This window comes from Carassius gibelio, chromosome B15, assembly GCF_023724105.1.
Source record: "Carassius gibelio isolate Cgi1373 ecotype wild population from Czech Republic chromosome B15, carGib1.2-hapl.c, whole genome shotgun sequence".
Classification (NCBI taxonomy): Eukaryota; Metazoa; Chordata; class Actinopteri; order Cypriniformes; family Cyprinidae; genus Carassius; species Carassius gibelio.
The window spans coordinates 20,121,726-20,148,189 of NC_068410.1; the positions used below are offsets into that span (position 1 = coordinate 20,121,726).

Genomic DNA, 26,464 nt, shown 5'->3' on the forward strand with positions numbered 1-26,464 from the left:
ACACTGTGAGTATTCAAATGAATTAATTTAAAAACAGACAAAATTTTGGTTTAAACCATTAACACTTTTTTATCGTTTAACAAGATTAACGTCATCTAGCGAATGTTTTGAAACCATCCAGGTTTAAAACTGACATACCAAAGCCTCATTTGCTAAAACCATGAGGCTTGCCAATTCGGAAACAAACTCCAAACCACAAATATAAAACAAAAGACTTGTAAATGTTTTAAGCATTGTTTCGAAAACGCCCATCACTACAAAAGGCATTTATTTATGAGGACAAATGATGAGGCAGAATAAGCAATTGTTATAAGAATAACCATCACTGTCAAATTCTTTTATGTAAAATTCCAATGCATACCCAATATTTTTAAACAACTGTTACCATGCGCAAACTCTTTTCATGATGTCACCGCATTCTAACACACATCACGGAAAATGGCATTTATTTTTGTTAACTATTGTTTTTTTAAGCCTTTGTTTTAAAAAAAAACATTTAGTGACCTTTTAGTGAGTCACTTTGCTGATGGCTTTTAGTTGGTGTCGCTGTCCTTGCATTTAAGTCATCCAGACGCAAATTGCATTGGTAGTTATTGAATTATATCACTACTTATTTGCTTAAAATTTAACCTTGGTCAACCTTGTCACATCATCAACAGTCCATGTCACTTGTTACTCTGGAAATCAACACCTCATTAAAAATATAATTTCCGGTGTCTTTGTTGCTGCTAATCCCTGTCCATGTGAATGTACTTTCCCAACCCTTAGTATCATTTTAAATAGATAGGGTAGAGTGGAAATAGCCATGCTTGAACTGTAATTGTTTTTAAAACAAATGATTATTCTTTAAAAGGTCATGTAGTCTATCTTTGCAATTTGGTAGCAAATTATTCACAGTTGTTTAGTCTATGCTTCCAGAGTTTAAGATCTCCAAAGAAAATCGTTTGCCTTTTACCTCATGCTAAAACATACTAATCATTTATTTTATGTGATTGACTAAAGAAGTCTGCATTTTAGAAAGTAGCCAGCTTCAGTGAAACATAGCACATATTTACCTTCTCTAACCCATTGAAGGTGAGCTGTAGGTGAGGTTTGGTTGTAGTCTTTGAGTCGCCTGTAGCAATCACTGGGTGTGTACGTGCTGCGGGGGAGCTGGGACATGTATTACATAACAAAGACTATTATTCTTGGTTTGCATTCCCAAATACCAGTTGATGTGTTGTTGCTGTTAGCTTTTAATTTAGATGCACGTTACAAACTTGACAACCCTGGAAGACTGGATTATAATAACGTGTTTTTTCTCTACACCAATTTAAAATAGATTGGCAGGAGATTTTGAGTATACTGTAAAAAATTATTCACTATATTTACTCAAAATGTAAAAAAATTACAAGCAATGTTAACAATGAAATGTAACACATTATAATTAATAAAAATTTATGGTTTCATTGAAAAAAAAAAAAGAAACACTATGCTAAATATTACTATATGCATCCCAGGCCAGCAGTTGGCAATCAAGAAACACCCCACAAAAACATAACACACATGCACATGATTTTAACTTTTTCACAAATTCCCATTTATGTTGTATACATGGAGATGATACATGCATCGTGTTCAAAGGCTCATGTTTCCAGGCCCCCAAAACAGAGTTATTGATGATACCTGATGTTAATAAATGGAATCACTGACAGAGAAAATCTAAGTTTTACCATTAGTTACCACTGCCAAGGTTACCATTATGGTGATCAGTGTTTGTTTTAGTTGTAAATAGTTGTTTGGCTGCTGTAACTGAGTTATAGCAGCTAGACAATCGTAGATAAAAACTAATCAGGTGGTGTTTGTTATGGTTTTACGTAATCATGTAATTGACTTGAGTCAATTAACATTTTTAGAGACTAATCTCCGAGTTAGATTAAAGTGAAAAGTGAAAGTGAAAGTGAAGTGACATTCAGCCAAGTATGGTGACCCATACTCAGAATTTGTGCTCTGCATTTAACCCATCCGAAATGCACACACACAGAGCAGTGAACACACACACACACACTGTGAGCACACACCCGGAGCAGTGGGCAGCCATTTATGCTGCGGCGCCCGGGGAGCAGTTGGAGGTTTGATGCCTTGCTCAAGGGCACCTAAGTCGTGGTATTGAAGGTGGAGAGAGAGCTGTTCATGCACTCCCCCCACCCACAATTCCGTCCGGCCCGAGACTAGAACTCACAACCCTTCGATTGGGAGTCCAACCCTCTAACCATTAGGCATGACTTCCCCGACAGCAGCTGATGACATGTATTCATGACATGTATTTACAAATTCAAGGGTCAAGAGCCAAAATAAAGCACACACTGACCACTATAATGGTTACCTAAAAACTTTGACTTTCTCCTTCAGTGATTCTGTTTGTTAACATCCAGTGTCTTTAAAGGTCCCGTTTTACGCGCTTTTTTGAAGCTTTGATTGTGTTTACAATGTGCAATATAACATGTGTTCATGTTTCGCGTATAAAAAAACACAGTATTCACCTATTTCACCTAGTTCACCTATCTGTATACTGCTGTTTTCACTGTCACAAAAACGGGCTGATGACTTCCTTGTTCTATGAAGCCTCTCCTTCAGAAATACGTAACGAGTATTCAGGTCAGATGATGATATTAAAACATAACCAACACCACCTGATCTCATTGTCTATTGGATTGTCAAGCAGCTGCTAAGTCGACTACAACGGCCAAACAAAATTTTTTACAAATTCAAGGGTCAAGAGCCAAAATAAAGCACACACTGACCACTATAATGGTTACCTAAAAACTTTGACTTTCTCCTTCAGTGATTCTGTTTGTTAACATCCAGTGTCTTTAAAGGTCCCATTTTACGCGCTTTTTTGAAGCTTTGATTGTGTTTACAATGTGCAATATAACATGTGTTCATGTTTCGCGTATAAAAAAACACAGTATTCACCTATTTCACCTAGTTCACCTATCTGTATACTGCTGTTTTCACTGTCACAAAAACAGGCTGATGACTTCCTTGTTCTATGAAGCCTCTCCTTCAGAAATACGTAACGAGTTCTGATTGGGCCAGCGGTACCTGTGTAGTGATTCGACAGCAGCTGAGAGCAGGCTGACCTCCTGGTAACGTGATTGGGCTAGAACACACGTGCTGGAGATGTATTTATAGTCACAGGAGCGTTTTTTTACTGACAAGATGCGCATGAAAACCACATTTGTTTTTTTGCACAGCCCTAACATCAAGTTAACAAAGCTAAACAGCGTTGCCCTAAATGTAATAAGTTACAGAAACTGTTAAACGCACAAACTTAAATTAACATTCATTATAGCAGCCTTGTTCTACAGTAGAAGACCTGGATTTTTCAGTAAGGTCCAAAGAGATTTTTTTTTTTTTTTTAATTATAATTGCTCTGCTCAAAAAATGTAGGGGGAAAAATAACCTTCTTTGAAGCACACTCTGACATCAAGAACCAGAATATGAAACTCAAAACGGTGGCATATTCAGATGAAGAGATCAACTCTGAGCATCACAAAACAAGCAAGTAGAATCACATGAAAACAGCTAAAATAAAATAAAAAATAGTAAGAATAAGACAAATCAGACAATTCAGCTCATAATTAATTCATGTCGCAGTGCATGATGGGAGCCATGGATGAGTTTTGATTGAAAGCACCCAGAATGTGCTGCGACATGCTTATTGACCATTGTAGAGGTTCCCACACTGATTCTTGACGTCTTCGTAAATTAGAATTGTTTTTTTTCTTTTGTAATGTTCGATCAGAAGAGCTTTTAAATATCTCTCTGATTATTCTGAAAATTCCAGCCCTTATACTGAGCAATCGCAGGATGGATGTAATTGATAAATAAACCTAATTTAGAGATTCAGGTCAGATGATGATATTAAAACATAACCAACACCACCTGATCTCATTGTCTATTGGATTGTCAAGCAGCTGCTAAGTCGACTACAACGGCCAAACAAAATTTTTTACAAATTCAAGGGTCAAGAGCCAAAATAAAGCACACACTGACCACTATAATGGTTACCTAAAAACTTTGACTTTCTCCTTCAGTGATTCTGTTTGTTAACATCCAGTGTCTTTAAAGGTCCCGTTTTACGCGCTTTTTTGAATCTTTGATTGTGTTTACAATGTGCAATATAACATGTATTCATGTTTCGCGTATAAAAAAACACAGTATTCACCTATTTCACCTAGTTCACCTATCTGTATACTGCTGTTTTCACTGTCACAAAAACGGGCTGATGACTTCCTTGTTCTATGAAGCCTCTCCTTCAGAAATACGTAACGAGTTCTGATTGGGCCAGCGGTACCTGTGTAGTGATTCGACAGCAGCTGAGAGCAGGCTGACCTCCTGGTAACGTGATTGGGCTAGAACACACGTGCTGGAGATGTATTTATAGTCACAGGAGCGTTTTTTTACTGACGAGATGCGCATGAAAACCGCATTTGTTTTTTTGCACAGCCCTAACATCAAGTTAACAAAGCTAAACAGCGTTGCCCTAAATGTAATAAGTTACAGAAACTGTTAAACGCACAAACTTAAATAATAAAATACACTTACCAGTTGTGGTCCATAAACAACTCCTTCTCCAGACAAAGAGGGAACTGCTCCATCTTTCAAGAATAATTTTTGTGCAAATCCAGCATTAAACTGATTGAGATTGAGAAAGTTGTCCTCAGCAAGCTGTCCTCAGCAAATTGAGCTGCACATAGTTTTACATGTGCATTATAATTTTCGGGAACCGAGTTAAACATAAATTGTAACCATTAATCTCAAAGTACAGCGTTCCTGGGAAGCCCAAACAAAGGTGATTGGACTCCGAGATGAAAAAAAAACAGCGTTTCAACGACATGGTGACAAAAACAAACAGCTTTTCCTTCTTCTCCGTCGGAGCGCAACAAGGCCACGCCCCCCTGTTTGTGAATTCATGTGGGCGGTGGTTAGTCAAAAAAACTGTTTTAGTGACGTTATTACTGCAGGAACTAGAGGGCTGTAGTCCAAACGGGTCGTTTTTTGTAGGCAAATTCTGTTAAATCAAATATCTCGCTTGGCATTGAACTTTGAGCTTTAGAATTTTACAGATATTATTTATACTCTAACAACAACATTACACACTAACTAAAGTTTAAAACATGGAATCACGAAGAAGGGGACCTTTAATAACTCTGTTTCGGGGGCTTGAAAACAAGCTTTTGAACATGATGCTTTTATTTTACTTATTAATTTTTTTCATGCTATTTCACTCATTTTTAATTGTTAATTTTTAGCATTTCATTTGATTAATTCTAATTAAGTATAATGTGTTGAATTTAATTAACACTAGAACTACCAAGGCAGTCATTTCGATCATTTCTAAATTTTAAAATGTAATAACTTTGTTGAAATAAAACCCATATAAATATAATACCTTGACTTTTCCTAAATGTGTGGATAATTTATTATAACGTTGCTATTTTATTAAAATTACAAAACACAAAAGAGTTGTGAGTATTTCTACCTTGAATGGCCAAAGTGGTCAAATTGACCGTTCACATTACAGGTGCATAATTTCTGCTTTTACGACTTTTTCCTGAGTTGAAGATGCACGTCAGTGTTGCCTAGCAACTTTTGTTCTAGTTGTTTTATATTCTATTGCTAAGCTAAAATTCCTGTTCGTAAATAGCCAGGTGGACACCTCCAATACAACAACTGTTGTCATTCAATCTGCCACTCTTCCAGGTAGGCTATGTTTGGCTGGAAGACTATGACTTGGCTGTTATCAATAATAGCCTATTCAATGTTATGACAAAATAGCCATAATAATTATAATTATAATGGCAATATAAATTTTTATGCTAGTGTAATGCTATAGCTAATGCATATAGGCTAATTTTAGCCTCGACAAGACTGATATTGTGAAATACTGATATTGTGGCTTTTTCTTTGCAACAGTGACAATGTTTATTATTACCTAACTATCATAACAGATCCATTTATTCATGGATCATGATTCCAGTGGTGGCTGCATAGAATTGTTTCCAATTCACCTGATCCAAACATTTCCAATAACTCCAAAGTGTTGTAAAGTACAAAATTAAAAATCAAACCTAAAAAGAGATGTATGTAATCATTAAAAAAATTCACCTTTTATCTACAGAAATATTCAGCATTTTTGTTGGCATTTAGACTCTTAAATACAACATTTTCACTGTGTTGAAAAACTTTTGCTTGCCGGACACAAAGCGAGATGCGCACATTCGGGAAAGGTCTACGTAGCTCTTACACAATTAAATATTACCAAAAATATAGTATATATTAGGGTGATGAAGTCATAAAATGTGACAACAGACATACAAAGCTTCATTGTAAAACCTCAAAAGAAGCTTTGAATGTAAATATGATATGACAAAAATGGCATTCAGTTTCAGTCTAGTATGAACGGTCAGAATCTAGTAGTTATAGAATTACAGTTATTTCTAGTGTTAATAATATTCATTGCAATATTTTGAAACAAATATAGTGAATTTGTTTTATAGTGAATGAGTTTTACAGTTCAGTTCTCAGAATATTTTTTTTTTTCTTTTCTGTTTTTGCACATAATAAAATGGCTTACAACAAAAGCTGTGGCTCTAAATAATTTTAAATATATTTTCCTAATTACTAGGAGTTTATTAAGTGATGTTTGCTCATATTTGCATTAGGATTTACAAAGATTTTGTTAGAAACATTCAAATGAAAGTAATAACTAAGGCTGTCAAATGGTGGTATTTATATATAATTAGTCAATTCATGGGCCAGCTTGTGTCATCACAAACCTTTTTAGCATAAAAAAAAACAGACAAACAAACTACAAGATACAAAACAATAGTGACAAAAAGGTATGGACAGTTATTTGTGGCTGGCCTCATTGCATTTGCTTTGTAAGAGTTTTCCTAGATGCAAATTTTATGGTTAGGGAGTATTTAAATAAATAACTCAACTGGATTTACCATGGTTTTGCGTAGACAATTTACTGGTATTTGTGCCTATACTAAATGGACTAAAGTGGGTCTTAACCCACCTTGCACTTTACATGGCTGCAGCTGTTGCTAATTTTGGCTGCTCTTAGTAGATTGCATTTTAGAAATGCACCAGCTGCGTCTGTATTCATTTCTTCTGTGCATTGTCAGTAAGTCACCCGCAGAACTTTCCATTCCCATTGGTGCTTCTATGGGATTACAGTCTCACGCTAATTTGCCCTCTTTAGTAAATCTGGCCCTAATGCATTAAATTGACAGTGCACTTTAAGATCTCTCGCGCATGTATTTTGAATTTTTAGCATGACCTCCCAGCCGTTTTGTACACATAAAAGATGACAGATGACACTAATGGCATTACCTTTGTCTCATGAGATGCTCTGTTTGTCTCCTGGAAATAAACACTAGATACTTAATCCAAAGCAAATAGTTAACACAACCAAACCGTTGTGATTTTCATTCCACACTCAGAATCACATGTATTTGCACCCACCCAGATGTCATATATAACCTTTCTAACATTAAACTGAAAGGCATGTCTCTATTTAGAGCTTGCAAAAGGTACAGCAGGACATTTCCTGTCAGAGAAACTGCATTCATATAGGAGGAAGGAAATGTGTAAAAATATCAGAAAAGCCCTGGTTTATGTATTTTACTGATTCAGTTGAAGAAAAAAGGCCAATGTGTATGTTTGCATACAAGTGTCTGACCACATTTCAAGGCCTATTAGAATATTATTATATTATATATCATATTTTTAAAACTGCATACATAGGAGGTTTTCAGCTGTAGACAGTTATTTTCAGGGGCTGATTTTCTAAATATTTTAACTATATATATATATATATATATATATATATATATATATATATATATATATATATATATATATATATATATATATATATACACTTTCATTATTTATTTATTTATTTATGTATTCTGCTATTTTTTTGTCCTAGACCCTAACTTCCAATCTAGAATTAAAAAATAATTAATACGTTAATTTTTTTTTTTTTTTTTACACTTTTTGACAACTGTAATTATAAAACATTTAATTAGTTATCAATGTAATTACAAAATCATAAAACATAAAATCAGTAATTATTAAACAAGTATTTTACTGAATGAAAAAAGTGTTACAATTATAACTGCTCCTCATTTGTGGCATAATTTCCTTCCAACATTTTTTGGGGCGTTTATTTACTGTATCACTGTATCATAGCTGTAAATTATATACAACATGAACTTTTTATAATTTCTGCCACTGCCATTTCCATTTCCAAAACGATATATAAACTCTTGTATAAACTGTTGAACATTGTTAGTGGATAAATTTAACAAGTGAGAGTGTGAAGAATGTTGTAAGAGAGTTTATTTTCTAAAACTGCAAAAGATCCCATAGTAGAAGAAACATCCGTGTGTGTCTGTAATATGAGCAGCTTTAACAATAACCTAGTCATAGCACTGGGCATTTGCCAAAGCTGGTGATATCTACCGCAGCACACAGAGCAGGAAATGACACGCTGCCTTTGATCACTCTGTCATCTGAATTTAATTTATTGTGCGACAGCTATCAGGCCGAAGTGTTTGCTCAATAAATACACAGTAGTCCTTGAATTTCATTTGCACGCACTATTTCACTGTTAATTCATTGTAACTGTAATCTGCCAGCTGTTTAAGGTTTAGACTCATATATGTTTTTTTCTCTTTTATCGTTTACAACTATAGCACTCATCAGTCTTATTGCATTACTGCGTGACTCATCATCGTGTGCAGAAATGTCACAAACAGACAGTCTGTTTGTTTGAGGTCTCTTTGACCTACGTGCAATGAGTTTTTAAAACCCCAACAGAGATCTGAAACTCTGGTTCTGGCTGAAGTAATTGTACATATTTTATTTTACAGTTACTTTAATTTCCCTTCCTTTTATGAGAAAATCATTTATCAAGATGTTATTTAATATTAGCCCGTGTGCTCAGTCTTTCTTTCTTGAGCTGTGTACAGATGGAGATGCTTAACATGTGTGCCTGCAAGAATATCGTCCTGACCGTTTTTGGGAATGACACCAATGGGCTTGTCAATGCACTTACATGTTTGAAATCTGAAAAGAAACAGTAACACTTTACAATAACAGTTTGTTATTATTCATGGACTGATAAAATGTAATATTACTTTAATATTAGTTAAAGATGAATTAAGGCAGGGACTAATCAAGAACTATCCTCAACTACAATATGAGTCATGCATGTGTGAAAACTTACTCCAAAGTGAATATGTACTTACATAATTACAATAACTAAGTAATAACTAGGTACTAACCCTGAACCTACCCCTAAACCTAACCCTACCCCATGTAGTTATCTTGTATTACCAGAACTTTCTTAGATAAATACACTGTAAGTACACTATAAGTACATGTAAGTACACGTACTGTAAAATAAAGTGCAACCGAGTACTTTTATAAGATGAATCTCTTAATATTATTGTAAAGGTCCTGCTAATCATCTCAGCTTTAGACATGGCCAATGCTTAAAAAATTAGATACATTTATGTATTCATTTTCTCGGTTACAGTGTTGCACATTAGCCTCATTTCCTTTTATTGTAAGTGACTTACTATTTTCTCTCCAAAGTTTCAAATTTAACCTTTGAATATTTGAAGTTTCCATTCCATGTCTTTAAAAGATCAAAACCATCACTTGCTGGAAAACTGGTGTAAAGCATAAATAATCAAATGAAAGTTGCTTCAACGCCAGACGGAGGCCACTGTGCCTTTTTTTCAATAAATGACAAATACTGTCATGTTATCTTGTGTTTAGAGGCAAATAAAGTACTACCTGATGTTTGGGAACCCAAACAGGCAGTTGTGGAAGGTAATTATACCATCCTTTTTTCATATATTTTAGAATTACTAAAACATTATACTAACTTTTGAGATGTAATAAAATAATAAAGTCACAAAGGTTTTTGTTTTGCATTGCTTATCAAATAAAAACTGATCTGCCTCAGTTGAGTTCATATGTGGATGGAAACCTTGTTACTGTTGTAACCAGTCGTAATTATGTTATGTTTTAATCAACATTATCCCTCAAGTGCTGTCGATATCATGTATTGAACCTAGAAACCCCTTTAATGTCAACAAACATCAAGATTAATTATATTTACCTTGAAAGGGTTTAAAAGTGATTCAGTGACTTTGTAACCCTTTCAATCAATTTTTAATCAAAATAATGAAAGTACTTTTATCAAAAACTAAGCTGCACATTTCTGAATTTTTACATCCTCCAAAAATTGCCAAAATGAGAGATGAGCCAAAATAACTTTTTTGAGGTAATCAATTATGCCGACGAGCCCAGAATAATTCTTATAATATGATTTTGCTGTGGTTTGCACTCTTGGGCTGTTTGCTGTTCTTGGACACACACAGTATGTTGTCGAAGCATTTAAACTGATGGATTATAATTGCTGGAAGTCTCACTTTTCCTAATTAGTAATTACCATCTTTAATCCATCTGTGAATTCTCCTCGTCTCTTGATTATCCGAGCTGGAGGAAGTAAAGGCCACCATGAAAGCACTGATCGATATTGAGATCAATAGTGAGGTAAACTTGTACATTACTGAGTCTCCAGAGATGCTGACCTGGAGTCAGTGAAGAACACGATGATACCTGAGACTCGCTGCACTAACTGAGGAATGCAAACCAAATAATGTCAGCATGTCTATGCACACCAAATAGGGTCATATGAAACCTGCGTTATCACAGTTATTCATAGTTATTCATAGATCACAGATATTCGACAAGGCCCAAGATAGAACCATTGAGTACAAGCCGGTGATAAATTGCACAAACCATTGTCAAGATTATTGATCCAAACCTTTGAAGGAAATGTGAACCAAAGAAAATGCACAAGTCTCCTTTGGGAAAAGGTTGAGATTTAATAGCCAAACCAACTTTTGGATTACTCCGTAAGCGCTGGTTCTGCTTTTTATCCAAGAGAAACTCTTGGAAAATTGTTCATAAATTCTCATGTTTTTGGGAGGGCCCATGTTCCACAGGAAGCTTTTGATTGCAGTTTTTTTCTTGTGTAGAGTTTGATGAAAAGAGGGATGCCTTTCTGCTCAGGTCAATGATGCAGTCAAGACAGATTTATGGATCACTGGTTTTCATTGCACCACAACCCATAATACGCAGATAACTGATGTGAAATGAATACTCTTGCATGGCTGAATTGATCGCGGCTTTCCTGTTTGTCTCTTCAGGTCTTCAAACCAGCCATTTTCTTAATAATCAATTATTAAAATACCACTGCTATTAGTTATCATGAGCTCATCGGGCTCCCTGTGGTCTGAGGGATATATCAGGATGAGCTGGTCATTAGCGATACACTACGATCACAGCCTTAATAAGGAAAAGAAGAAATAAGATGTTTATAGATCATACACTGTAAAAAGTGAAGCTGGACACTTTTTGTTAAAGTTGTAGTTCTGATACACAGATGTTTTTTTTTTTTCTTTTCTTTTCTTAATTACATTAGTTAACGGTAAGGTCAAGCTGTAAAACTTCATTTGACTTCAGTTCATGTGTTATTTTGAAGGTATAAACATTTTGAAATCATACACTCCAGAAAACCGTCTCTTCATCTTTAATTTATTAAGAACTTAATACAATCTATTACAAAACACGGGAGGTATGGTGATATATATTAGTTAAAAATTTTACCCAAACGTAGTGCACCCATAATTATATGTAATTTTTGTTTATATTATTATTAATATGTGTAACTGTTTAATAGTATTATTTAAATAAATATTATTATAATTTTTTGTTGTTGTTGTTGTTTTTCATCTGTTCTAGTCAAGTCAAATGGGCCATCTCTAATTTATTATAAATGTTATATTAATGTTATGTTAATTAGAAATTATAAAAATGCATTTATTATTTTTTAATACTTATTAACACATATTATCAAACAAACATGTAACAGGATTTCTTACAAACCAAAAAAAAAAAAAAACATATAGCATAAATGATGAGTAATATTTACTCAATCCACACATAAAATTTCAAAACAACTGATAAAGTGACGTTATGTTGATATTAAATTTGATAAAAACCTAACTGAATAATGATGAAAAATCTATAACATTAAAATTTTAATATTAACAGCTGCAACAACAAATAGGTTAACAAAAAAAGTGCACAAATGAAAAAATTGCGTCTACATTTTGTTCATCTTATCCTTTTTCATTTCAGACTTAACTTCATGCCTTGCCTTACTTTTATAAACATGATATTTCAGAATATGTGTATATATAAATGCATGTAAACTTGTCTTATTTGAGAAGTATGGGGATATATTAGTTGAACAATTTTTAAGCTGAATTAATTTCTTGGCTGAACTTACTGAAAAAAACAAAAAAACTAAGCAAATTCTGTGTAAATTGTTCCCTTTTAGATATAACTTATTTGTTATTATGAGCTTTATCCCATGTTTCCTCTGAGAAATGTACTTCATATGTCTGAGAGCAAAATGTCAAGTAGTCAAACACGACAACCATAACTATTCATGCCCCTTTGCATGCTGGGTAGAGGAGAAGTGGGAGTGAAAGCCACAAAACCATTTTTCAATGTAGACTTGTTTGAACTCAAACAAAAGCATTAATCCAGCTCAACCGCTGTGTTCCTGAACGTTGGACGTTTTGTGAACTTTCTAACTGTAGGTAAAAAAAAAAACTATTATATTTCTCAGAATTTTTCTTCAGCATTTACTAGATGAAGCATCTATTCACAGCACAACAAATGATCCATGTAAAAGAATGAAACATCAGCACAAGCTCATGATTTAATAGTCAAATTGTCAAAAGATGTGTTTCCTGTCCTACCCAGCTAAGAATCACAGAGTGAACATTATTGTACTCTGATTGTTTGTGATTTTCAAATATTGTGGCTTGTGGTGTTGTGGCTCATGATTGAATGCTCTAAAGTTTTGAAGGATGAGCCTCGAAGGCTTCATAAAGTGCTTTCACTTACTGCCGAACCAAGAGCCAACCAGCTCCAGGTCACTGAAGTCTCTATAAATGTATTTTCATGAGACATATTTGTTTTGTTGAGCTTCAAAACACCAGAGACCTGTACGTTTTCAAACTATTTCTTTATTTATAAAAACTCTCTCAAAAATGTATCAAATGTGCTTGAAAAACCCTTACTTCATCATTCAGCAAGATATTACTTGTGTTTGAAACCCTTAAGGGCATCCAAAGTGCATATCTGTGCGCGAGTTTCATAGTACATGGGAAAAAGCAGGTCTGTGACCTTATCTTGGACAAAGATCATGAGCTGACTTTCATTGTAATTCAAAAGATTTATCAAATTAAAAATCAGAGTCTATTGCCAGCAGCCTTGTATACCTATAACAGACCTTCCAAATTGAAGGTCTCTTGTGGCACTACACCAGCTGCTGTTACAAACCACAACAACGAAAAACTGAATAATGTGTTCTTGCTGTCTTATGCAAACATGTTTTTCTTGAATTTTGATGGAGTGATCTCAAATGTTAGATATTTGTCTTGGATTCTGTGAGAAGGATTCATTAATGTGTTTTTGTTTAGTACTCCTTGTGTGGTACGCTTGACCTCGTGACATGCCCTGTATGGAAGATCACGAAAGTATGAGACTCGAAGAGAACCGTACGCTTATGCTGTTTTTACCTCTTGGGAGTACGAACATTTTTTCAGTTTTATTTTCTTGAATGATCATTTATGATTTAAAATATAAAGCCCTAAAATTAAATCTTATATTTTAAAGGTTTATTACGTTCAGCCCCACTTATCTCTGACAGAAACACTGCCAACAGCTCAAAAACTCAATACTGCCTGATCTTTATCAGGATGCTGTTTCTCTCTCTCTCTCTCTCTCTCTCTCTCTCTCTCTCTCAGAATAAGTCTCAGTAGTTTGTAGAAACAAAAATAGCCGTGAGAAACCATATTGATGGAGGTTGTGGACTTTCTGAACATCTAAATCTTGATTTTCAAAGGCGATAACATTAGGGTATTTCCCTTTTGTAATGAGACTGAAGTTTTAACTTTTTTATATCAGTACTATTGGCCTACAAGATGGTACAGATTTCTTTAACTACTTACCCTCATTAATAACTTACCTTCATGTCATTCCAAACCTGTAAGACCTTTGTGCATCTTTGGAACACAAATTAAGCTATTTTTGATGAAATCCAAGAGCTTTCTGACTCTGCATAATTAACATTGCAACTGAACTGTTTTATGGCCAAGAAACATAGTAAAGACATCGTTAAATATTCCATGTGACATCAGTGGTTCAACTTTAATTTTATGAAGCTATTAGAAGCTACTTTTTTGTGCAAAGAAAACAAAAATAATGACTTTATTCGACAAGTTATTCTCTTCCGTGTCAGTCTCTGCTGACATTCATTACGCTGAACCGGAAGTTGCTAACGACTTTTCTCCATTGTTGTGACGTATTTCCAAGAGAAACGAAATACTAAATGGGGAAAAATAGTGGGTGTGGCTTTATTTTCCAACTAGCACCTGATTGGATCTCACAAACCCCATTTTGTGTTCCGTCCAATTTTTTTAAATTTTGTGCGTGAAGGGCTTGGAGCTCATCCGTGACCTCTCTGTTATCCCTCCTTCCTCGAAATGTAAAACTTCTAGCCATCTGGACCGTGACGAGGGAATTTTAGGGAATGGGAAAAGTGTTCCGTGAGTGCCACAACCAAAAATGCTCCTCCTCGCCATCTCTCCTTTCACGCGCTGTCAATGCTCGCAACCGCACACGATGCCTGTCTACTGTCAGTTGGAGGGGCGTGGTTAAGAATGCTAAGCAGACACCCAAACCGTCAAACATACATCATACGTCATCAGGTAAGGTAATTAAAGATTACGAAGCCAAATTTATTTATTTTTTTGTGGATTGACTTGCATGGATGAATTGTTCACCACAAAACAATCAATTTAGGCATACAAAGTAAATATGATCAAGTTTGATTTCAGTTGGACTTCAGTTTTATTGCTGTCTATGTCAGAAAGCTCTCGGATTTCTCCAAAATATCTTAATTTGTGTACCGAAGATGAACATAGGTCTTATGGGTTTGGAAAGACATGAGGGTGAGTAAATTAATGACAGCATTTTTGGGTGAACTATTTCTTTAAACTTCGTACTCCTTAACACATTGTTTCACTTTTCGTTGTAGAATGTCTTTCTGAAAATAGTTTCTGTTGGAAGAGCTTTCATCTGTTTTGACCACTATTATAACAACTGACTAACTGAGAAAGTGAAAATAGAATTTGAACGTACACTGAGCAGCCACAACATTAAAACCACCTGCCCGATATCGTGTAGGTCCCCCTTGTGCTGCCAAAACAGCTTTGATGTGTGGAGGCATGGACACCACAAGATCTCTGAATGTGTCCTGTGGTCTCTGACACCAATACATTAGGAGCAAATATTTAAGTCCTGCAAGTTGCAAGGTGGAGCCTTTGTGGATGAGATTTGTTGGCACTGATGCTCAATTGGATTGAAATCTAGGGAATTTGGAGGCCAAGGAAACTCCTTGAACTCTGACATGTTCCTTAAACCAATCCTGAAAAATTGTACTGTCAGGGTGCATTATTCTTCTGAAAGAGGCCATTGCCATCAGGAAATGCTATCTAAGTGATCTGCTACAATCTTAAGGTAGGTGGTACGTGTCAAAGAACATCCACAAGAATGAAAGGACCCAAGTTTTCTCAGCAGAACATTGCTCAAAGCATAATACTATGTCTGTCAGTCTGCCATCCTCGCATAGTGCATCGAAAATTACACACATGGACCATCCACCTGATTTTGCAGAAAATGTGATTTATAGACCAGGCAATGTTCTTCCATTGTTCCATGTTCCAATTCTAATGCTCACGTGTGTGTTCTGACACCTTTCATTCACGGCCAGCATTAAAGTTTTCAGCGATCTGAGCTAAAGTTGACCTTCTGTGTGATTAGACCAGATGAGCTAGCCTTCACGTCCCATGTACATCAGTGAGCCTCTGGCATCAATGACCCTGATGCCGGTTCACCATTTGTCCTACTTTGCAACATTTTCGGTTTGTAGAAACCACTGCATACCAAGGAATACCCCATAAAAGATGCTCTGACACAGTCGTTTACCAATCACTATTTGGCCCTTGTCAGAATCAATCAGATCTTCCTTTGTTTTTTCTTTGAAAAAAAAAAAATATATTTTTGCTTCCAACACATGAAATTCATGAAATTCTGTTCTTAAAGAAATATCAGCATCTACCATAGCACCCCCTGTGGCAACACTGATCATGCAAAGCATACTTGCATTGGATTGTAAATTGCATTCTGACGTGTTTCAAAACAAGAGAACGCATGGAATTGAGCGCCTGTTTCAGATCAGCAGCAACTGTTTCTCTTATCTGATCTGAAGTGTGACTGCATAATTGCTTTGATCTGATGTGTTTTCCAAGACATTCATACTCCAGGAACACTGATACCATAATTTAAAAGGAACGTTCAGCTAAACAAGCTTTGAATTTTGGCTTGCCTGAACAATGCAAAAGCCTTAAAGGTTGACATTAAAGGTTTTTGTCTGTGATGCAGATGCATGGATAGATGTATGTGAAATGTGTAGTTTAGATGGTGTATTATTTGGAGAATTTGATGAGAAGTGCTTATATTGAAATCTATTTTTGTTTGACTTTGACATGTCTAGACACAAATCTTCTTCCATTGCTGTCAGCGACAGTTGAGAGATCTCATTTTTTATTTTACTTTCCTACGGGAACTTTTCATTTTTAGGAGGGATGTTGAGGCTATATAAAACACAATATCTAAGTTGATTTATTTTGGCATGTGGTTAGTATACTGTATAATATGACTTAATAATAAAAATAATATGAACTGCGTCAACAGAATTGTTTTGAAGTGCACAGTGTGCCTCAGTGCATCCCTAGACATTTGGGGCCTGTGGTATGCTTTCTGTGGAAGTTTTAAAAAATATAGCATTTACTGTAAAGTATATTATGACATAGTCCTGCCTTTGTTTTCCTGGGAGTGACGAAAGATTCTTGGGAATTTCAAATTTTTTCAAAATGCACTATTTCACCTACAACCTTTGGCACTTTTTTCAGTTTTGGGGGTTTCAAAATATGTTTTTAATGAGACAATAGAATACCATGTGGATTGTTCCAGAAATTTCAGTTGGCTGAGGCTGCATACAAATTCCCATGCTTTCAGAGTATGTAGTGAACTCAGCTTTTTGACTTCTCTAAAGTGTCCAATGACACACCACTTTTGCATAATATCTAGCATGAAAGCATGCATATTTTGATATTGTGTGGATGTTTTGTTCTCGTGTCTTATCCCAGGTGTTGTATAACAGATGGAAACTGGATGAATGTTCAATGGATTTTACAAGCCCTGGTCTCATTCTCTTTAAATACATACAAAGAGATTTAATTAACTTTTAAAAGCCACCTGAACTACAGCCATTTAATTCTACTTCCATGTGAACCAAAACAGCCAACTCATGGGACTCATTATTGCTCTTTCATAACTCAAGAGACTTGCGTTCTCAAGAGCTGTTTACACAACACTGTTTTCATCAAAAAAAAAATTCAAACTATTGAAAATGATTTGAACAAAATGGAAGTTTTTACAAAAATTGTCTTTATCTGTGAACTATAAAAACGCAATTTGTGAAAGCGGTGACATCATGCGCAAATGCATCACGTGTTCAGTCTATAGAAATATGTTTATGCGCAGGCATGTATAATACAGTGTTATTCGTCATTTTTGCTGATCCATGTCAATGGGGAAGATTTTGACAACATTGCCGCCTGTATGCAAAACTTTTCGAAAATTCAGAGGAAATCCGGTTTTGTTTTTAATACAATCATTGTTGTGTAAACATTCCCACAGCTACGTCCAATTTAAGCATCAACTTTAACACATTTCTTGTAAATAAGAAATGTTTGAGTTTATATTGAGATCTGTGAGCATTCCGAAACTCTAGGAGACAAATGTGAGATAAATGGTTTCTTGTTGTCAAAAGATTTGATTGGCCTGAAATCGAATCTGGGAAACTTTTCTTGTCTGAAATTCAAACTGCTGGATGTTCCAGTGCATCTCATTATACTGAAGTCTTATATTATATTAGATAAGATTATATTGTCTGTTCATGACATGATAATTCTGTTGTTTTTCTCTTGTTTGTTACATTTTGCAGTTGGCGAGTCGTCTTGGCTTGATATAAGCAGTTTTGTTTGATGTTATCACACGGGGTCAGGTTTTTCCTACAGACACTTGAGCTTCTGTGGTGATAAACTTATCTTGTGAGTGTTGGTTAAGATTGTTATCTGCTGCACTGTGGCTGAAATTGCAGTCGAATTCAGTTTGTATTAAACTTCTGTGCTCTACTTCTTTCCTTTACTGAAATGGATAATGTGGGTTAAACTGCTTTAGTCATTTCCTGGCTGAACTTTATGTGTAGCTGGTATCACAAAGTCAGCATCTACTCTTGCCCACATTTGATTTCACAGTGATTTTGGCAGTCATATATATACTATATGTTTTATTTTAGTATCAGAGAGGTGATAGATATGAAAATATTCTCAAGTAAAAGTTGCATCACATTAATGGAGTTTAAAGAGAATAACTTAGAGGGATAGTTCACCCAAAAATGAAAATATGATGTTTATCTGCTTATCCCCAGGGCATCCAAGATGTAGGTGACTTTGTTTCTTCAGTAGAACACAAATTAGGATTTTTCGCTTCAGTCGTTGCAGTCTCTCAGCCGTACAATGCATGGCAAATGGTAACAGAATCTATGAGAGGAAAAAAAAACATGCACAGACAAATCCAAATTAAACCTTGTGGCTTGGGATGACACATTGATGTGTAGAGACACAAAACGATCTGTCTGTGCAAGAAAATGAACAGTATTTATATAGTTTTTATTTATTTATTTTTTTACCTCTGATTCATGCAATGTCCGAACTGTTAAAAAGCTTGTGAACGTGTTCACAGCAGCAGGCGAGTTAGGCTTCGGTTTCTTCTACTTTATGGCAGATCACAGAATTATAAGTGCATTACAGCCGCCTATTTCTCAAATGGACCACTGACACACTATCTACAATCTCAAATGGTCCACTTATCTTTGGGTGAACTATCCCTTTAAGTACAAGTAAAAGTACCAGTCTAAAAAAATGTATTGAAGTATAAGTAAAAAGTAGCTCATTTAAAACTTACTTAGTTACATTTTAACAGTGGGAGTGAGGCAAAAATAGGATAGGCCAAGTGTGTCAAACTCGGTTCCTGGAGGGCCACAGCCCTGCACAATTAGATATAACCCTAAATAAACACATCTGATCCAGCTAATCTAATCATTCAGGCTTATTTGAAAACTAAATGGTATGTGTGTCAAGCGTATGGCTGGGGGTTTGATTCCCCGGGAACACATGATAGGTAAAAATTGATAGCCTGAATGCACTGTAAGTCGCTTTGGATAAAAGCATCCAAAATGCATCATGCTAAATGCATAAATTTAATTTAATTTAAATTTAATATAAGACATAAAATTTTGAATACTGAAATTATATATATATATATAGACGGTTGACTCATTGAGAAACGAAACACCATCACGTTGTTCAGATGCAAAATTGTGCTATGGTGGTGTTTGGAATAATTTTTGCAAAAATAGACAATCTGGTGTCTAAAACTCAAGTTTCTTAAATTAACTTCTTGTTTATTAAACTGTTGTAAAAAAAAATCTATATGTAATCATGCAGATTTTTGGAGGAAAAAAACAGCACTCTTAGTGTGATATTAATTTACTATATGAAATGATATAAATATTAACATATTTTGTATATATACATTAAATGCATTTTATCAGACTGAATCATGCAGACTGAAAGAACGCAATCTAAATGCGCACACACACTATTCTAATCTACAGCTGTGTTCGAAATGGCATACTTGCTCACTGCATGCTGCTTACTGCCCAGTACACAGTGTATACTGCCTACTATTTTATTTTTTTTATTTTTTTTTTAGAATAGTGTGTTAAACAGTATAGAATAAGCAACAAATGTTTCAGAGTACTCTGCTAAAGTGTTGTCACATGACACAACATTAATTCAGCACAGCTGCTGTGGTTGTTACCGCACAAATAAATTAACCTTTTTTTTTACAAGGCTTGTTAATTAAGGATTCATACTAGTAAACAACGCTATATTGGCTATATTTCATAATTAATAGACTTTAATAGACTTTACTGTAGTGCATTGGAGGGTGGAGTTAACCTGTTAACTGTCACCCGTCCGCTCTGTGGTACGCCTACATTTACTTCACTATATTACAATTAAATCTAATCTAATCTTGACAAACTATATATCGTTGGAAAGGTCTAAGACTCCCAATTATATATTTTATCAATGTTTTTGGTTAAAAATTATGTAGGAAAAGTAATAGATTAATTTATGACAAGAGTGCACCCTCAAAAATCTACATTATAACAGGAATTTTGACCTTTGTTAAAAAAACAAGAGGACTTTGTTGCCCTTTTCTCTATCACATTTTAGAAATCATGAGAAATTATATATCAACTGAAAACTTAAAATCTCAAAATTCAGCCTTTAAAACTCATTTAAAAATCAGACATTGCATTACCATGTAAATGGTACATCAATATCATGTTACAAAATGTTTTTATTCATGAATAATAAAAATTTAAGTTTGGATCGTGCAAGTCAATGTTCAAAAATATGAGTGACAGTTAAGGGGTTAATGTAAAAAGTTACTGCCAACAAATTATTTTATTTATTAATGATGGGAAGTTTGGATCATTTTACCAACTCGGACCTTTGAGACTTGCTCAACAAAATAAACGAATCTTTTTTCGAGTCATTTTGTTCATTTTTATCAAAATATATTTAAAATGTTACGTGTTACTTCCCTAACATGTCTACTAGTACTTACTCAAACGTTGATCACACTACAAACAATAAAAAACTATAATGCTATAAGTAACAGAAAAGATGAATTAATTCATGTGACAGCCCCATAAGCTTCAACCTATGCAGTCTGAGTCAGAAAGAGAATTGGCTAGTTCATCTATGAGTAGGGTTGGGTACCGAAACCCGGTGCCAATATGGAACCTGTATGAACCGAACCGAATCAGAATGCAGATTTCGTGCCTCATTTCGGTGCCTCTTTAATGCCTGAGCGATCGATTGAAATATTTGTCCTGGTTCTCCGAAATGTACACAAGAAGCATGGACATCGCTAGGCTTTTTTAAGTAGGGCTGTAGCATTTAGCTCCATAAACTGTACACAAATATTAGTTTACATTTCCAAACATTATTTTTTTCATTTGTCATTTTAATAATAATCTAATGAGTTGTTTCGAAAGCACAAGCAGTCTAAAAATCTGTCTGTGATTACATGAAGAAACAGATGAAACTGAGACAAACTAAATCCAGAAGATCTGTGGTTGTATCTCCGGGACTCTTGAAGAAACCTTCCTGCAAAGCTACCTGAAAAACAATGGGCAAATACTAATGTGCCTAAGACTAAGACTGCACAGTACTGTACTTTACAAATTACATTGTTGCTACTTTATAAAGAATGACCATACAGTCATTCACAGAAATGTTTAAATACGGTCAAAGCTTATGGGTCTATCACGTGATGAATGAAAGACTCGAAAAACCCAATGACTCATATCTAGGGTTGGGTATCGATTGGGTTTTTTACGATAACTGTGCCATATCGATACTTTTAAAACAATACCGGTTCATGAAACGATACTTAAAAAATAGCCACAAAAAACTATGGATGACATTAAAGAACATTTAAAATGTTTAAAATAAATCCATAGCTTTAACACACCCCTTGGATGCTCTCATTTCTCAAGTTGTGATTCCCTTACTCTAAGGCTAATAAAAATCTGGGTCATTGTTCAATAAATAACCATAAAATTAATGCTGACTGTATAAGGAGTTAACAAACCGGTGTGTATATTATTATTATTATTTTATTTTTTTGGCTTTATGATTTTAAATGTACTGCCTTAATGTTTTAATGTTTGTATTGTTTAATAATAATAAAAAACAGACTCTATAAAAGGCTTTAACCTATCGTTCGTTCTTTTGTCACGTGACGTGACAGCATTGGATAGAGAAATTAATTTACATGCTTCCTTACAAACGGGTGCAATGTCGTTATTATTATCATCATCATCATTATCATCATTATAATTACTATTTACTCTTACAGTTACTGAATTTCTAGTCTCAAATTGTAGCTTTTTACTTCTTACAATTTATAAATGTGTGTATTTCCGTCATGCTGGTTATTTTCAATACACTGAATGTTTTAACAAAGGTAATAAAGGTTGGTTATTATTAAGTCTCTTTCCAGCTCAGCTTGCATAGGTTAAAGCTTATGGGTCTGTCGCGTGATGAACGAACTACTCAAAAAACCCGAAGACTAATTTAGACTAATTCAACTAATCCGTTCTCTTTCCGGCTCAAGACTGCATTGACTGACACAGGTGAACTACTACTAGCAGAACAGAACCTATAGAATTCTGTGCATGCGCGACTGAACGAATCACTTTCCGAGATGACTCTATCTTTCCGAGTCCCATTAAAGATTTGTACAAAATGAACAAATCGTTCAAGAAAGACCCATTTTTTATATTATATTGCTTCAATATTTTTATTTTTCAATATCTTTGAAATAAACTGTACTGTTTAAAGCACTATAGCGATAAAGGTGACATCATTTGACTTGTTCGGAAACGTGCTGTAGAGATTAAAGTACCATTTATGTCCTACTTGCGATATTGTTTTTAGATACACAGTGATAGTTTGTAGTTTACAGTAACATGTATGTATAAAAGTGTTTTATAATTACTATTCCCCATCTCCAGTTCACTCACACATTTGAAGATGAAACATTACACGGAGCACGTTGCGTTCTGGGAAACAGTATCCCATGCAGTGTCTACAGATGCATACATAAAGTTTCAGCAAATGTAGCAGGTCATTCGTGCATTCCATGCATACAGAACATTCACTTACTATCAACAGTATACACGCCACATACTGGGGGATAAAGGGGCTTCACAGTGTCAAATTCTCTGTCCTAACTCTTTGAGGTAGAAATGGTTTTCCCCCTTTTTGTCTTCTTATCTTTGTAGATGTTGTTTTGTCAAAACCATAATTTTTTTACAGACTATCTGGAGCAGTCTACTCAGTTGTGTTACATTAAAAGGTCTTCATTTGAAGTCGTCTCAAGACTCAAGAACAAAGAAACCACATGGAAATTTGTGTTCGGGTACATGCTAATGTGTAATGTTGATCCAAAAACCATGTTCATGGTTGAGGTTTGTTTATGTCTCAAGGTGAACTGTCAATCAAAGGCCGAGGTGTTTTCTGAAGATAATCTGTAATGAGGTTTTCACAATCTTTTCCAGTCTCCATTTCTAATATTTCACAGGTCACATTAAAGCAAATGAGCCTCTACAGTGCAATCTGCATACACTAATGATTTTAGATAAGTGCTGGTGTGTTTTTTTTTAATTTCCATTCTCTAATTCTTGTTTTCTGAATGACACTACGCCTAATTGGAGTCTCATGTGTAAAAAGTTCAGAGCTGAATTCATTCTCTTAATATGTTGGAGGTTCATCTACACTTAAATGGAAAACATGAATGGTTCTCAGTGCAGCATTTTAATCCAGCTTTATGCAAATGAGTGAAAAAAAAAAAAAACTTGTTCCAGTTCATTAGTCATGGCTAACAGTTTGAAAAAGTATGATTTTTTTTTTTCTTCCAAAGTGACTTTTATTAGTTCCCCAGACAGCATCATAGTGTTGGCCCAGAACCGGGGCCAATCTGGGCCGGATCTGGGCCGACACTGGTTGCTGTCTAGGTTACGTCTTGCCAAATCTGATGACTGCTTTCAGAAATGTGGTAAGAAAGAAAACAAATATGATATAAATCACACACTTTAGCTGTGTTCTAATTAAAGCAAACACAGTTTACAGCCCTGAAATGGTAATTCCAACACAAATGTTACGAACAATTGACCATTAAGAGTTTAGCAGGTTTTTCAGGTCACCGACTGCAAAACCTATAAAAATATTTAGATTTTCACATTATCTTAAGAAAATATGTTTGCCTTCCAAAACTTGCAGCCATGTGTTTGCTGAGTGTTGTGCAAGGTATACTCGTTTATCTTTGGTTACTGTGTGGTTGCTTGTTCTGAGTCATGTTTGGGGCATTACTAAGTGTTTGCTATATGGTTGCTGCTTACTAGCTCAAGTCACATTTCTTTATGATAATTTATGACTGCCTGACTGCCTCATTCAGTGCACGTCAATTGGATTTTTCACCTGTTTTTATTGTCCCGCAGCAAAAATAGAAAGTGTGATTCCTTACTTTGGGTGACAGGTTTATTCGGAGCACTTCAAATTGCTTGCAGTGAAACAGACTCACCCTGACACAGAAATAGAAATGTATTTTACTTTTGTAATGGTGCCAGGAATGGCTTAGCACACATGGACTGACAAAAAAGTGAAGGAACAAAAGAGAAGAAGGCAATGTTGCACAAGGAGTCATAGACAGGGGAGGGTTGTGAAATGAATGGTCGTCCATTTCTTCTATTTTTTTCTTGTTTTAAGTGGTCGAACAGGCCTGGGAGGATATGAGACTACGCCACGTTCCTGTTTTGCCGCTGGCTAATGTTGAGGTTTGCACGTGGCCATTCATCCACCTTCATTTGTGTCAGTATTACCTGAATTCTCACTTGACTCTGCAGTAAATGTCTTTTTAATAATTTAATTCATTTTATAGTGAAACATTATCTAATTATCAAGGACAGAAAAGCATAATGTGTTACCGACTTGCTGCTATTTTGGGAACTGGTAGATGCATAAAGTAGGTTAGATGTTATTGTGTTTCATATTCAACTTGTGAAAAGTCAAATGACTTATAAGATGTTTTATGTGCGTAAATGTGGCTTGTGCACTTCCAGGCAGTTATCACTTAGACAGAAACTTGTGGTATAAGAGATATTGACTTGTCTCTTTTAACTGCTGCAGACTGTTTCGTTATGAGCAAGGCTTTTCAGGAAAATATGTAATAGTGAAGCCAAAGATGTGCAGTCACCTTTGCACTGTCTTTGAACATTGAGGCAGAGTGTTGCATTATATCCAGCTATACATTATTAGAAGTCTCTGTATTTCAAATGAAAAACAAAACAAAAAAATTTTAAGACAAAAGATAAATTAGAAATTAAAATTTGTCATGGGGAGTCAAAAGAAAGGCCATCATGGGCCAACTTTGGCATGCAGGCTTTGGTTTGGACACCATCAATCCAAGTTTGAATGCGCATCTTGCCAAACTTTTTTCTTCCCTTTTTAAATCTAATTTCATGTCAGAAAGTCATTTTGTTTTCTAGTGGTTTTTAATTATTTAAATACCTCAAACTGTATATGCAATAATGACGTATAAATTATATGTGTTTATTAAATCGTGTCCATCACTCTACATTTTCTGAAAGCATGGCATAACTGTTTTTCAAGGTTTGCTAGTGACCAGGGCTTGACATTAACTTATTTGCTCACTAGCCAATGTGGCTAGTAGTTTTCCTACATTTTTGATGTTGTGAAATTACCTGATAAAAGTTGACCATGGCGTGCTAATATTTACTTGAACTAGATTTACAACCCTTTTAAATGTTAAACCACTGTACACAGCCAAATCAAGACTACATAAATGTATAACAATAGAGGTTTATTAAAAACGAAAAAAAAAAAAAAACATTTAGCATTAGAAACACTGTCTGTTTAAATATCAGAATCAGACTCAGGATTACTTTATTTAAACACACTGGGAAATTGTTTGTTACAAGTTGCAATGGAAAGTTGGTCAGTCTCGAAAACCTCACGAAAAATGCATGCCATAGTTCGGACAAAATTTCTTTTATATCTACATAAAAATTTGAAGGGAACGTTCCTCTCATCATTAAGACAACATTTCAGTTTGTGTCATTTTTGTGCTCAGGTCCTAATAATGACTGCTGGTTAGGTTGCAACCCTCTATGGACACCTTGGCGATTGGATCGCCAGACTGATTGATACTTGTAAAATTTCACAGTTTTTCAAAATACACTTTTAACATCAGTCAGTCAGGCTTTATAATAATCAAGTATTATTTAATATAACTTAAGTAATTAAAAGTAAATTTGATTACCATGTTTGAATGCATATTAGTAATTTTAACTGAACATTTTAACTTGAGAGGTGGTTGTTTTTCTGTCATTCAGTGTTTCTGACATGATATGAATTCTAATAATAAGAACTTCAAAACACACTGAGCATTACTAAAG

The 26,464-nt window shown here is 34.9% G+C and overlaps 1 protein-coding gene across 1 annotated transcript in view; it reads left to right on the forward strand.

Annotated features, from left to right (window-relative positions):
• LOC127972831 (prostacyclin receptor) overlaps positions 1 to 26,464 on the forward strand; it is a 37,726-nt gene that overhangs the window by 4,569 nt on the left and 6,693 nt on the right. The gene's annotated exons all lie outside the window — the stretch shown is intronic.